Genomic DNA, 13784 nt, shown 5'->3' with positions numbered 1-13784 from the left:
ATATTCTTTTTTTTTCTCATTTTTTTCTTTTTTCTTTTTTTCCCTTTCTACCCACCGCCCCCACCCCTCCAGTTTCAGGTCTCTTCTGATTTGTTTAGTGTATATTTCTCTGGGTCGTTGTTACCCTGTTAGCATTTTGTTCTCTCATTCATCTGTTCTCCTCTGGACAAAATGACAAGACAGAAAAAATCACCTCAACAAAAAGAACAAGAGGCAGTACCAACTGCCAGGGACCTAATCAATACGGACATTAGTAAGATGTCAGAACTAGAGTTCAGAATGATGATTTTAAAGCTACTAGCTGGGCCACGAGCGCCTGGGTGGCTCAGATGGTTGAGCGTCTGCCTTCAGCTCGGGTCGTGATCCCAGGGTCCTGGGATTGGGTCCCGCATCGGGCTCCCTGCTCCTTGGGAGCCTGCTTCTCCCTCTGCCTCTCTCTCTCTCTCTGTCTCTCATGAATAAATAAATAAAATCTTAAAAAATAAATAAAGCTACTAGCTGGGCTTGAAAAAAGCATGGAAGATACTAGAGAAACCCTTTCTGGAGAAATAAAAGAACTAAAATCTAACCAAGTCAAAATAAAAAAGGCTATTAATGAGGTGCAATAAAAAATGGAGGCTCTAACTGCTAGGATAAATGAGGCAGAAGAGAGAATTAGTGATATAGAAGACCAAATGATGGAAAATAAAGAAGCTGAAAAAGAGATAAACAACTACTGGATCACGAGGGCAGAATTCGAGAGATAAGCTATACCATAAGACAAAACAATATTAGAATAATTGGGATCCCAGAAGAAGAAGAAGAGAGAAAGGGGCAGAAGGTATATTGGAACAAATTATAGCAGAGAACTTCTCTAATTTGGGGAAGGAAACAGCCATCAAAATCCAGGAGGCACAGAGAACCCCCCTCAAAATCAATAAAAATAGGTCAACGCCCCAACATCTAATAGTAAACCGTACAAGTCTCAAGACAAAGAGAAAATCCTGAAAGCAGCTCGGGGGAAGAGATCTGTAACCTACAATGGTAGAAACATTAGGTTGGCAACAGACCTATCCAGAGAGACCTGGCAGGCCAGAAAGGACTGGCATGATATATTCAGAGCACTAAATGAGAAAAATAGGCAGCCAAGAATACTATATCCAGCTAGGCTGTCACTGAAAATAGAAGGACAGATAAAAAGCTTCCAGGACAAACAAAACTAAAGGAATTTGCAAACACAAAACCAGCCCTACAAGACATATTCAAAGGGGTCCTCGAAGCAAAGAGAGAGCCCAAAAGTAACATAGACCAGAAAAGAACACAGACAATATACAGTAACAGTCACCTTACAGGCAATACAATGGCAATAAATTCCTGTCTTTCAGTAGTTACTCTGAATGTAAATGGGCTAAATGCCCCATTCAAAAGACACAAGCTATCAGATTGGATTAAAAAACAAGACCCATCAATATGCTGTCTGCAAGAGACTCATTTTAGACCCAAAGACACCCCCAGATTGAATGTGAGGGGGGGAAAACCATTTACCATGCAAATGGACACCAAAAGAAAGTTGGGGTGGCAATCCTTACATCAGACAAATTAGATTTTAAACCAAAGACTATAATAGGAGATGAGAAAGGACACTATATCGTACTTAAAGCATCTATCCAACAAGAAGATCTAACAATTTTAACTATCTATGCCCCTAACATGGAGAAGCCAATTATATAATCCAGTTAATAACAAATTCAAAGAAACACATCAACAATAATACAATAATAGTAGGGGACTTTAACACCCCCCTCACTGAAATGGACAGATCATCTAAGCAAAAGATCAACAAGGAAATAAAGACTTTAAATGACACACTGGACCAGATGGACTTCACAGATATATTCAGAACATTCCATCCCAAAGCAACAGAATACACATTCTTCTCTAGTGCCCATGGAACATTCTCCAGAATAGATCACATCCTAGGTCACAAATCAGGTCTCAACCGGTGCTAAAAGATTGGGATCATTCTCTGCATCTTTTCAGACCACAATGCTTTGAAACTAGAACTCAATCGGAAGAGGAAAGTCAGAAAGAACTCAAATACATGGAGGCCAAAGATCATCCTACTAAAGAATGAATGGGTCAACCAGGAAATTAAAGAAGAATTAAAAAAATTCATGGAAACCAATGAAAATGAAAACACAACTGTCCAAAATCTTTGGGATACAGCAAAGGCAGTCCTAAGAGGAAAGTATATAGCAATACAAGCCTTTCTCAAGAAACAAGAAAGGTCTCAAATACGCAACCTAATCCTACACCTAAAGGAGCTGGAGAAAGAACAGCAAATAAAGCCTAAACCCAGCAGGAGAAGAGAAATAATAAAGATCAGAGCAGAAATCAATGAAATAGAAACCAAAAGAACAGTAGAGCAGATCAACAAAACTAGGAGCTGGTTCTTTGAAAGAATTAACAAGATTGATAAACCCCTGGCCAAGCTTATCAAAAAGAAAAGAGAAATGACCCAAATCAACCAAATCATGAAAGAGGAGAGATCATAACCAACACCAAAGAAATACAAACAATTATAAGAACATATTATGAGCCACTATATGCCAGCAAATTAGGCAATCTGGAAGAAATGGATGCATTCCTAGAGATGTATCAACTACCAAAACTGAACCAAGAAGAAATAGAAAACCTGAACAGACCTATAACCACTGAGGAAATTGAAGCAGTCACCAAAAATCTCCCAACAGGGGCGCCTGAGTGGCTCAGATGGTTAAGCGTCTGCCTTCGGCTCAGGTCATGATCCCCGGGTCCTGGGATTGAGCCCCTAATCGGGCTCCCTGCTCAGTGGGGAGCCTGCTTCTCCCTCTGCCTCTCTCTCTCTCTCTCTGACTCTCAGGAATAAATAAATTAAAAAAACAATTTTTTTTTTTAAATCTCCCAACAAGAGCCCAGGGCCAGATAGCTTCCCAGGGGAATTCTACAAACATGTAAAGAAGAGTTAATACCTATTCTTCTGAAACTGTTCCAAAAAATAGAAATGGAAGGAAAACTTCCAAACCCTTTTTATGACGCCACCATTACCTTGATCCCAAAATCGAAGACCCCATCAAAAAGGAGAATTACAGACTAATATCCCTGATAAACATGGATGCAAAAATTCTCACCAAAATACTAGCCAATAGGAGCCAACTGTACATTAAAAAGATTATTCACCGCGACCAAGTCGGATTTATTCCTGGGCTGCAAGTTTGGTTCAACATCTGTAAATCAATGTGATACACTACATTAATAAAAGAAAGAACAACAATTGATCCTCTCAATAGATGCAGAAAAAGCATTTGAAAAACTACAGCATCCTTTCTTGATTAAAACTCTTCAGAGTATAGGGACAGAAGGTACATACCTCAATATCATAAAAGCCATCTATGAAAAACCTACAGAGAATATCATTCTCAATGGGGAAAAACTGAAAACTTTCCCCCTAAGGTCAGGAACACAGCAGGGATGTCCACTATCACTACTGCTATTCAACATAGTACTAGAAGTCCTAGCCATGGCAATCAGACAACAAAAAGAAATAAAAGGCATCTGATTCGGCAAAGAAGTCAATCTCTCACTCTTTGCAGATGATATACTTTATGTGGAAAACCCAAAAGACTCCACCCCAAAACTGCTAGAACTAGTAGAAGAATTCAGTAAAGTGGCAGGATAGAAAATCAATGTACAGAAATCAGTGGCATTCCTATACACCAACAAGACAGAAGAAAGAGAAATTAGGGAGTCAATCCCATTTACAATTGCACCCAAAACCATAAGATACCTAGGAACAAATCTAACCAAAGAGGCTAAGAATCTGTACTCAGAAAACTATAAAATACTCATGAAAGAAACTGAGGAAGACACAAAGAAATGGAAAAACGTTCCATGCTCATGGATTGGAAGAACAAATATTATGAAGATGTCAATGCTACCTAGAGCAATCTACACATTTAATGCAATCCCTATCAAAATACCATGCACTTTTTTCAAAGAAATGGAACAAATCATCCTAAAATTTGTATGGAACCAGAAAAGACCCCGAATAGCCAGAGGAATGTTGAAAAAGAAAAGCAAAGCTGGCGGCATCACAATTCCGGACTTCCAGCTCTACTACAAAGCTGTCATCATTAAGACAGTATGGTACTGGCACAAAAACAGACACATAGATCAATGGAACAGAACAGAGAGCCCAGAAATGGAACCTCAACTCTATGGTCAACTCATCTTCAACAAAGCAGGAAAGGATGTCCAATGGAAAAAAGACAGTCTCTTCAACAAATGGTGTTGGGAAAATTGGATAGCCACATGCAGAAGAATGAAACTGGACCATTTCCTTACACTACACACAAAAATAAACTCAAAATGGTTGAAAGACCTCAATGTGATACAGGAGTCCATCAAAATCCTAGAGGAGAACACAGGCAGCAACCTTTTCGACCTCAGCCGCAGCAATTTCTTCCTAGAAACATCGCCAAAGGCAAGGGAAGCAAGGGCAAAAATGAACTATTGGGACTTCATCAAGATAAAAAGCTTTTGCACAGCAAAGGAAACAGTCAATAAAACCATAAGACAACCGACAGAATGGGAGAAGATATTTGCAAATGACATATCAGATAAAGGGCTAGTATCCAAAATCTATAAAGAACTTATCAAATTCAACACCCAAAGAACAAATAATCCAATCAAGAAATGGGCAGAAGCCATGAACAGGCATTTTTCCAAAGAAGACATCCAAATGGCCAATAGGCAGATGAAAAAGTGCTCAACATTGCTCGGCATCAGGGAAATCCAAATCAAAACCCCAATGAGATACCACCTCACACCAGTCAGAATGGCTAAAATTAACAAGTCGGAAATGACAGATGTTGGCAAGGATGCGGAGAAAGGGGAACCCTCCTACACTGTTGGTGGGAATGCAAGCTGCTGCAGCCACTCTGGAAAAACAGTATGGAGGTTCCTCAAAAAGTTGAAAATAGAGCTACCCTACAACCCAGCAATTGCCCTACTGGGTATTTGCCCCAAAGATACAAATGTAGTGATCTGAAGATACCCATCAACAGATGAATGAAGAAGATGTAGTATATATATATAACAGAACATTATGCAGACATCAAAAAACCTGAAATCTTGCCATTTGCAATGATGTGGATGGAAGTAGAGGGTATTATGCTAAGCGAAATAAGTCAATCAGAGAAAGCCATGTATGATATGATCTCACTGATATGAGGAATTCTTAATCTCAGGAAACAAACTCAGGGTTGCTGGAGTGGTGCGGGGGGGGGTGGGAGGGGGTGGCTGGGTGATAGACATTTGGGAGGGTATATGCTATGGTGAGTGCCGTGAATTGTGTAAGACTGAAGAATCACAGACCTGTACCTCTGAAACAGATAATACATTATATATTAAAAAAAAAAAAGAAGATAGTAGGAAGCAAAAAATGAAGGGGGGGAGGTCAGAGGGGGAGATGAACCATGAGAGACAATGGACTCTGAGAAACAAACTGAGGGTTCTAGAGGGGAGGGGGTGGGGGAATGGGTTAGCCTGGTGATGGGTATTAAAGAGGGCACGTATTGAATGGAGCACTGGGTGTTATATGCAAATAATGAATCATGGGACACTACATCAAAAACTAATGATGGTGATTAATATAACATAATAAAATAAAATTTTTATAAAAAGATTTGAGAAAGAGAGAGAGCACGCGCACGTGGGGGTAGGGGCAGAGGGAGAGAACCCTGAGGCAGACTCCCTGCTGAGCGCAGAGACAGATGCAGGGCTCAATCTTGTGACCCATGAGATCATGACATGAGCAGAAACCAAGAGTTGGATGCCCAACTGACTGAGCCACACAGGCGCCCCTTATGCTAAGCATCCTATGAGCTCTTTGTGCTTTATCTCATTTACATCCCAATAGAGACAGTGCTGCTTTTACTCCCATTTACAGATGGCAGAATCTAGGCACAGGAAGGTCAAGGAACTGGCCCATGATTATTTGAGTGAGTAAGTGGGGCGCTGGAGTGTTGATGTGGTTCTTCATTACAGAATTCATGTTCTTAATCACTCTGCTTTTCCACCTATACATCTCCACGGACATCATGCCCCCCACGCAGATTCTCCCCACTCCATCACCTCTATGCGTTCCCTCTTACAGGGCTTCTCTTCCCTCTGCCTTCACTCATGCTGATGTCTCCTGTTTCATACGGTTGCCTCACACAAATGACCTACTGAATGAATGAGCCTTTTATTCAGCTGGTTATCCCCCCTATATGTATTGTTTGCATTCACATTTAATTGTTCGCTCTTTGTCGTTACTGAATAGAGGTAAAGAATTTCAAGCTTTGGAGTCAGAAAGGTTTAAGGTCAAGCTCCATTGCCATCGCATAATAGTCATGTAACCTTGGGTGCCTCACTGAACATGTCCCGGCATCAGTTTCCTCATCTGTAAAGTATGAATTTAAAAAAGCTCCTGTGCCATAGGTTCGTTGAGAGAAGTGAATGAGATCGTTAATATATGCAAATCACTCTTCAACATTTCTGCTACATAATGAATGTTTATTACTCTGTAGTACTAGCAGCAGCAAAAGCAGCAGTAATAGTAATGGTAGTAATATTATTACTATTAGTAGTAGTAGTAATAATAAATAATGGTAGAAGTAGCAGCAGTACTAAATCTGAATGTCAGGAGTGTCACCCAAACCCAAGAAATCTATAGAAGATGAACATAAACCTCAATTCCATGGCCAGGGGAAGTTCAATTCTATGACTTCCCCAAGATTTCCATTAATTGTCCTCCCCCCCCCCCCCCACCCTTACCACTTATGGTCTGCTCTCCACAGAGCTACCAGAAAAAGCCGTTACAAATTCAAATCAGATTTAAAAAAAAACAAAAACAAAACAAAAATCAAATCAGATCATGTTACTTATCTGCTCCAAACCCTCCAATGGTTCCCCATCCCACACCTCACCCCATTCACAGTGAAATCCAGATTTCCTTGCCATTCAACAGCCCATGCGATATGCCCCCTGCTGTCTGGCCAACCCCCTCTCCTTCCACTCCTCCCTGCACTCACTCTGCTCCAGATCTGCTACTTGCTGCTCTCAGTTTGGCCAACCATTCTCCATCTCAAGGCTTTTTTCACTGGTTCCCACTGCCCCAGGCTCTCTTACCTGAGACAGCCTATGACTCACCCTCTTGTTTCATTCAGATCTCTGCTCCAATGTCTCCTCCCCAAAGAGGCTTTCTGACCACCATGTACCATCATCACACCACCATCTTTCCCTCCTAATTTTCCTTCTTAGCACTCAGCACCCCAGTTACATTAAATGTCTCCCCCCAGCACATGAACTCCATGGGATCAAGGACTTTTCCACTGGGTTCACTGCAGTATCCCTAGTTCTGTAAGACTGTCCAGCACTTAGTCATGCTCAGTGAGTATTTCTTGACCAAGTGGCATCCTGATTCAACGGAATCACTTCATGTCACATTATCTTGTCAGTGTTCCATGAATCATGGCTGCAGTCCTCATTGTGCTGACCCAGACACAAAACTCGGCCTCTTCCTTTATTTCCCAGAAGCAAATACTAACAAAAGCACCTGTAGAAGTTATCTGTGGGTGGTGAATTCTATTGAAAATTACAGGGTACACAGGGCAGACAAGAGAAAAGCTCCCAAAGTAGTAAAAAAAGCCCTTCAACTATTACTGAAATGCTTTGGTCATCCTGGGACTAGAGAATATTTATGGGCCACTTCATTGCATCTCATGTCTGAGCCTCACCCTACTTCACTGATGGTAGGTTCCCCTCTTTCTCAATCTCTTTTTAACACTTTACTCTCCCTCTTATATTTCCCTTTCTTCTGTGTTCCTTCTCCCTCTACCTCAAGAGCAAAACCACCTTTCTTTCATCTCACACAGAGCCATGTAGCCTTTTCTTTCATTGCCTTGGTTTTTTTCGCTGAAATCCAGGCACTCTGAGCTTTACTGAAAGCTCCAAGTGGCTTCTCAAGGGATTTCTCTCAACAAAAAACAGTCTCAACATATAAAAGGAATTCCAATGCCAACTAATAATATAATTAAAGTTTTCACATCTGCTGCACTAGTGTTTGTATAAGATTGTTATCCCTTCAGGAAGAAGAGCTATGTTATAATGAACTCAGAAAACATTTAGAAAACACCACACATGTGACTAACTCTCTGTAGGAACTGGTTACACAGAGATGAAAAGATGTGGGTTTGGTGCTCCAAGGGGCCACCGTCTAAGGGGAGAATAAGGCATAAGAAAAAACTATTTCAGTATTAGGTAATAAGCCCAACATTGAAATATGTGTAAGGCCCAGCAAAATACAGAGACAGTATCACAATTTGGAGTTGTACATTAATGGTCTCCACTCCAGATTGTAATTTCCCTGAGGGAAAAGAGTTTCCTTGAAGAAGGACAAAGTCTCCTCAGGGGAGAGTGATACTGAGGAATATGGCATTGGAACAGCATTTTGAAGGAGGATGAAACAGAAATGGGGAAGAGTATCCTGGGCAGATGAAAAACCATGTGCAAAGATGTAAAGGTGCAGGCCAGCTTTGAATTTGGAGAACAATAAATAACTTGGTAGAGCTGGGACATAAAACAGGGTTGGGGGATCATGGAAGATAGGGTTCCAGAGGCAAGTGGGACCTGGCCTTACTACACCCTCTGTGCTGAATCGAGCACAGTGCTAGCTTCAGAATAAGCATGCATTGCACTGGTGGTCTTGAACTTTTGGGCACATGGTTCCATAAGATGCAGGGTAGATGTGTGCATTCTCAAGTCTCAGAATATGCGGACTCAGAACTTCTAGAGCAGAAGTACTCAAAGGACAGTCCACAGACCAGCAACATCAGCATCACCTGGGGTCCTGTTAGAAATGCACATTCTCTAGCCCTCCCAGACCTTCTGGATCAGAAACTCAGGGTGTGGGGCCCAGCAACCTGTATTTTAACTAACATTCCATGCAAGTTCTGATGCCTGCTCAAGTTTGAGGACCCCCTGATCTAGGCATGGGGCTAAAAATCTATACCAAAAAAACAAACCAAATGCACACATATCTTTGATGATCTGCCCAGTTTGCGAACCTCCACTCTAGACATGTCCCTTATCTTTACTGCTGTTGGCTTTACTGACAGATGTACCCTTTTACAACTAGCTTGTGCTTCCTTTGAAAGACCTGTGTCCACTAGGTCCTTAACAAAAATATGAAATAGACTAGACTCTGGGGAGGGAGGACAGGCTAGTTCTCTGATGTTCACATGCTCCAACGAAGAGGGAAAAGCAATTGTCTCTTTGCTAAAGGCATTGAATCACACAAAGACAAGAGATGCCCTGAGAAAAGAGAAGCAAATTTAGAACAAGCAAGAGATACTTCCCCATTCAGCATTCACTCAACTTGCAGAATTTGGGTGATTTATGTCTTTCAATGAATATTCAAGATGATTCTTTTCACCCAAATACAATTAACACCATTCAGTATTTTTACTCAACAGACAATATACCATATAGACAATATTAAACAGACAATACCCAATTATAATGAACACCAGGGAATATTTTTATTAAATAGACAATGTAATGATAAGAGGCTTCTGAAAGATTATTTCATATTTCATTTGTGCTCTGATCAACCTCTGGAAGAGGCTTGATTCTCATGTGTAAGGAATTGTGCCCTCTGAATAGATTCCTTCCCTGGACATTAACCACTTTTTGAATAATACATGTGTCAGTTACAATGAAAGCATCTGTGTCTGGTGAATTTCTTTGGTTGGAGCATCACACTCATTTGCCAGCAATGACAGGATTAAGGGTTTAGTCCTTGTATAGTAAGAATGAGGAAATGAACAGTTTAGGGTAAGAAACAATAAAGTGGACAGAAGTGGATGGTAACACATGAGGACCTTGGGACTTCATAACTATGTGCCAAAAAGAATGAAGATGGTGATGATGATGATGATGAAGAAGAAGATGGTAATGAGTCAAGAATGACTCCGAGGTTTATGTCTGTTTGTGGGACCTCGTGGATAGCCTGTAGATTTGAACCTCTGAAAAACTTGAGGGCATCAGTGAAATGACATCATAACTGCAAGAAATTCCCCCAAGGAAAGTTTTATCACATAGAAAACAAATCCTCCACTGAAGTCTTCTAAATTGCCTTAAATTGAAATGCATGGAGTCCCCACTTTGGTGTTATCATCACATGGTGTAATATTGGTAATTTTGTCTGGCAGTGGGCCCAGGAAATTATGGATCATTCAAGGGCCATGTGAAAAATGTGTGAACAAAACTGCCATCAGTTACTCACCTATTGGCAAAATAGCCAGTAACCTGTTTAAGTGGTTCATGTCATTTGAAAAGATCTTGCAGATTACTCGACAGGTAGTGCTTTAATGTAACATTGAGTCTGGTCTGCTCACTTTCCTATAGTGCCTGCTAGAGACAGAGTCAGCGTGCACAAATAGAGGACACATCTATCAAAGGACAATGGAGCTATGTTTTCATGTGTAGTATAAATATTTAGGTAAATCTGTTTCAAGCTTTATTGCGTATACCAATCCCCTAAGAATCTTGTTAAAATACACATTCTGATTCAATAGGTTCTGAGGGTCCTGGGATTCCGTAGTTGTAACAAGCTCCCAGGCGCTGCCAATGTTGCTGGTCTCCAGACCACTCTTTGAATAGCAAAGATCTAGGTTGTAAAAATCTGAGTTAACATGTGTAAACCATTCCTCTCCTCTCTCAAAGATCTTAATAACCTCAAAAATCATCTGTCAGAGCAGTACAACAAGGAGTTACAATCAATAAAATTTAAACTCAAAGAATCAAACCAACTACCAGGGTGAACATCTAAATAAATGTCCAACAGTAAGTGCCAACAACCACTCCGAGATCCCACTTTTTGCTACCGCCATGTACTGAGTGCTTATTGGATGCCAGGCACCATGTATAGTTTCCTCTGTGCCATCCAGTCATGCTGAGGTCTGAATTCAAGCAAACTGGATACATAAAACGGATGAAGGGAAGGTGCCACCCATGGGTACCATTTATTAAGCTCTTATGCTATGCAAGGCACTTTACATTCTCCCACTTAATCCTCACAATGATAGGAGAGAAATATTATCCATGTCCCCATTTTTCAGAACAGGAAGCCAAGATAGAGAGAAATTAAGCCATTTGTTCAAATTCTTACTGTTCTTAAGTGGGTAACTGAGAATTTGAACCTTGGGTCTGTTGACCTATTATTCAGCTTCTATCAGATTTTATATCATTTGGAATGGAAATGTGGCTCCCAATCCTAAAATAAGATAAGCAGCTAATAGAATGGTCTGAGAAAGTGAAGAACCCTCCCAAAAGTGTGTGAGTGAATGAACACACACACACACACACACACACACCTGCTAATGAGCCCTTACTTAACCCCGGGCAACCCACAGTCTTCCAGATCATTAGCCCCCTAGTTACAGTCCAAATCCATATTGTCAAGGCTGCAATCATCTATAATTCAGAAAAGACTTCTCCAAAAAAACCCAACAGACTGGCAATTCCCTACTGCGCTTCAAGTGATTAATCAACCAAGTCAATCAACATGTTCTTAAAACTAGGCTGAGATCACCTGCAAAGGCATTTCTAATCAACCAGATCTGAGCAGTGGGCTCTAGCAGGTGGGATCACGGGAATGATTTTGTAACCACTTTTCTAGCCCTTGGGGAGCCAGAGGTAGTTGTTGACAGAGTGAGGTGGGAAGAGGGGAATTTCAAAGAATTTTAGTAGTGTAAGTAGGCTCTTTCTTGTAACTGTTATCCAAGGAGTCAGAATAGACCAACCTCACGCTATGTCAGTTGCACCACTATATACAGAAACATGCTAATTGGAAGGAACATGACTTTTAGCTATCAGGAGAAATTAATGGGAACTTGGAACCTGACTGGATTGTACAGGTTTTAAAGCTTGTTGGGAGAGGGGAGGCGGTGTAGATGAAGAGAGAGAATGTGTGGAATGCAGTGTGGGCTTGTTTTAACAGCGAGAGAACACTTTTAAAAGACACACACAGCTGGTGAGATAATGAGTTATATTGATCAGAAGTGAATCCTCACATGTTGGAGGACGGAAAACATTAAATAATAAATATATAAAATGCATTTGATTGGAACAATGACCTCCAAAGCAAGATGTGCACAAAAATATCCCACTGAGATATGGGGAGAGATGTTAGAACTTCTCATAACGTTTCTTTTTACTTAAAATTAAGAAAGAAATTAAGCTTTAGGGATATTTAACACATGATTGCAGTGGGATAAGCATGCAATGTGTAAATGAGCACACACACATTTGGGTGTATAATTACACATTTTTCCTGGGAGAGAGGAGACCAGCAAGATCATTTATAAATGAATATGTGTGTTTAGACATATTCTAAATGTTATGTTGGTAGAAACAAAATAGAATGGATAAATAGTGTTAGATATTAACATAATGGATCATTAGACAGCTGTTAAAATGAATAAACTGAATTTAGATAAATCTCAAACAAAATGCCAAGTGAAAAAAGTTAAGCTGCAGAATAGGGTTCAGTGTGATTTCATTCATGTGTCGTTTTAAAAACATACAAAACAATATCCTAAGTTGCTTATTAATGCATGCTTATATAGAAAGCTCAATCGTGGATGAGAGCAGTGCTCACAAATTTTATAGGAGTGGGAACACCTGGGAGAAAATGAAGGGCACAAGATTAGGGAAGGCCACAAGGAAAGTCAGAACAAAGCATCCAGCGTATTCACTCTGGGAGGCAATAGTGACTGCTCGCTGGTTTATTAAATTAACATCCTCTTCGTATGTTCAAAACATTTCATAGGAATCAAAGATGTGAAATGTGCTTACCTGGTGGGTCGAGGAGAACGTATCCTGGACGTGGATAAGTCACAGCGTGGGGAGGCTTCAGAGACTTTACTTTCTTGTGACTTCAAGAGTGAGATGAGCTGAAAACAGTGTGTTCAGCCAAGAGAAGCAGAGGGTGCAGCCAAGAGTAAACCATGCCGCTGCCACTTCTGAGCTGACCCTGAATGGGGCTCTCTCTTCCTGCTAATTGCATTGTAATTAGCAGAGCCACATGCAAATGGAAATCAAATGAGGTGGAGCAATGTGCCATGCAGTCCTATGAACCCCATCTTGGAGGATTTGGGGTGAATCTGAGAGGGACATGAGAGGACAAAACTCACAAAAGCCCAGAAGGCCAGTGGCTCTCAGCCCCAGCTGCATGCTAGCAACACTGAGGCAGCTTAAGTGTGCCTGACTCCTCCCCAAACCAATGGGCTCAGCATCTCTGGAAATGGAGACCCGCATGAACATTTAATTGAAAGTTCCCCAGTTGATTCCAATGGACAGCCTAAGCTGAGAATCTTGGGCTATGGGTGCTCTGGGGCTCCAAAATCATGGATTCTGTCTGGTTTTACTCCTAGGCTGGTAGGAACCAATGCAACTTGTGTTTGCTTTGTTTGCCCTGCTGTTTGCCTTTTCTGCTCAGACACGGATCCCAGTGGGAAATGGAGGGTAGAGTCAACCACCTTTAAAGGTATCTGAGACCATATGATATGGTGGCCCTATCTCCAAAATAAGGAAATGAAGTTTCTGTAACAAAAAATACCTTGGCCCCTAAAACACACAGCTAATTAGTAGTAGATACAAGATTCAAATGCTGATTTTCTGATACCATCTTGAAAACAAAATAGAGGGAAGTCCTATTA

At 40.9% G+C, this 13784-nt stretch overlaps 1 long non-coding RNA gene across 1 annotated transcript in view; it reads right to left on the bottom strand.

Annotated features, from left to right (window-relative positions):
• Window positions 1-13054, bottom strand: part of LOC141374049 (uncharacterized) — a 116491-nt gene extending 103437 nt beyond the window's left edge. The window contains exon 1 of the long non-coding RNA XR_012380592.1: window positions 12922-13054. This is a non-coding gene — a long non-coding RNA (uncharacterized lncRNA). The remainder of the gene's footprint in view (window positions 1-12921) is intronic.
• Window positions 13055-13784: the final 730 nt, after the last annotated feature.

Source organism: Callorhinus ursinus, unplaced genomic scaffold (genome assembly GCF_003265705.2).
Source record: "Callorhinus ursinus isolate GAN/ISIS: 27379988/994484 unplaced genomic scaffold, GSC_fseal_2.0 scaffold13, whole genome shotgun sequence".
Lineage (NCBI taxonomy): Eukaryota > Metazoa > Chordata > Mammalia > Carnivora > Otariidae > Callorhinus > Callorhinus ursinus.
This window is presented reverse-complemented; position numbering and strand designations above follow the sequence as displayed.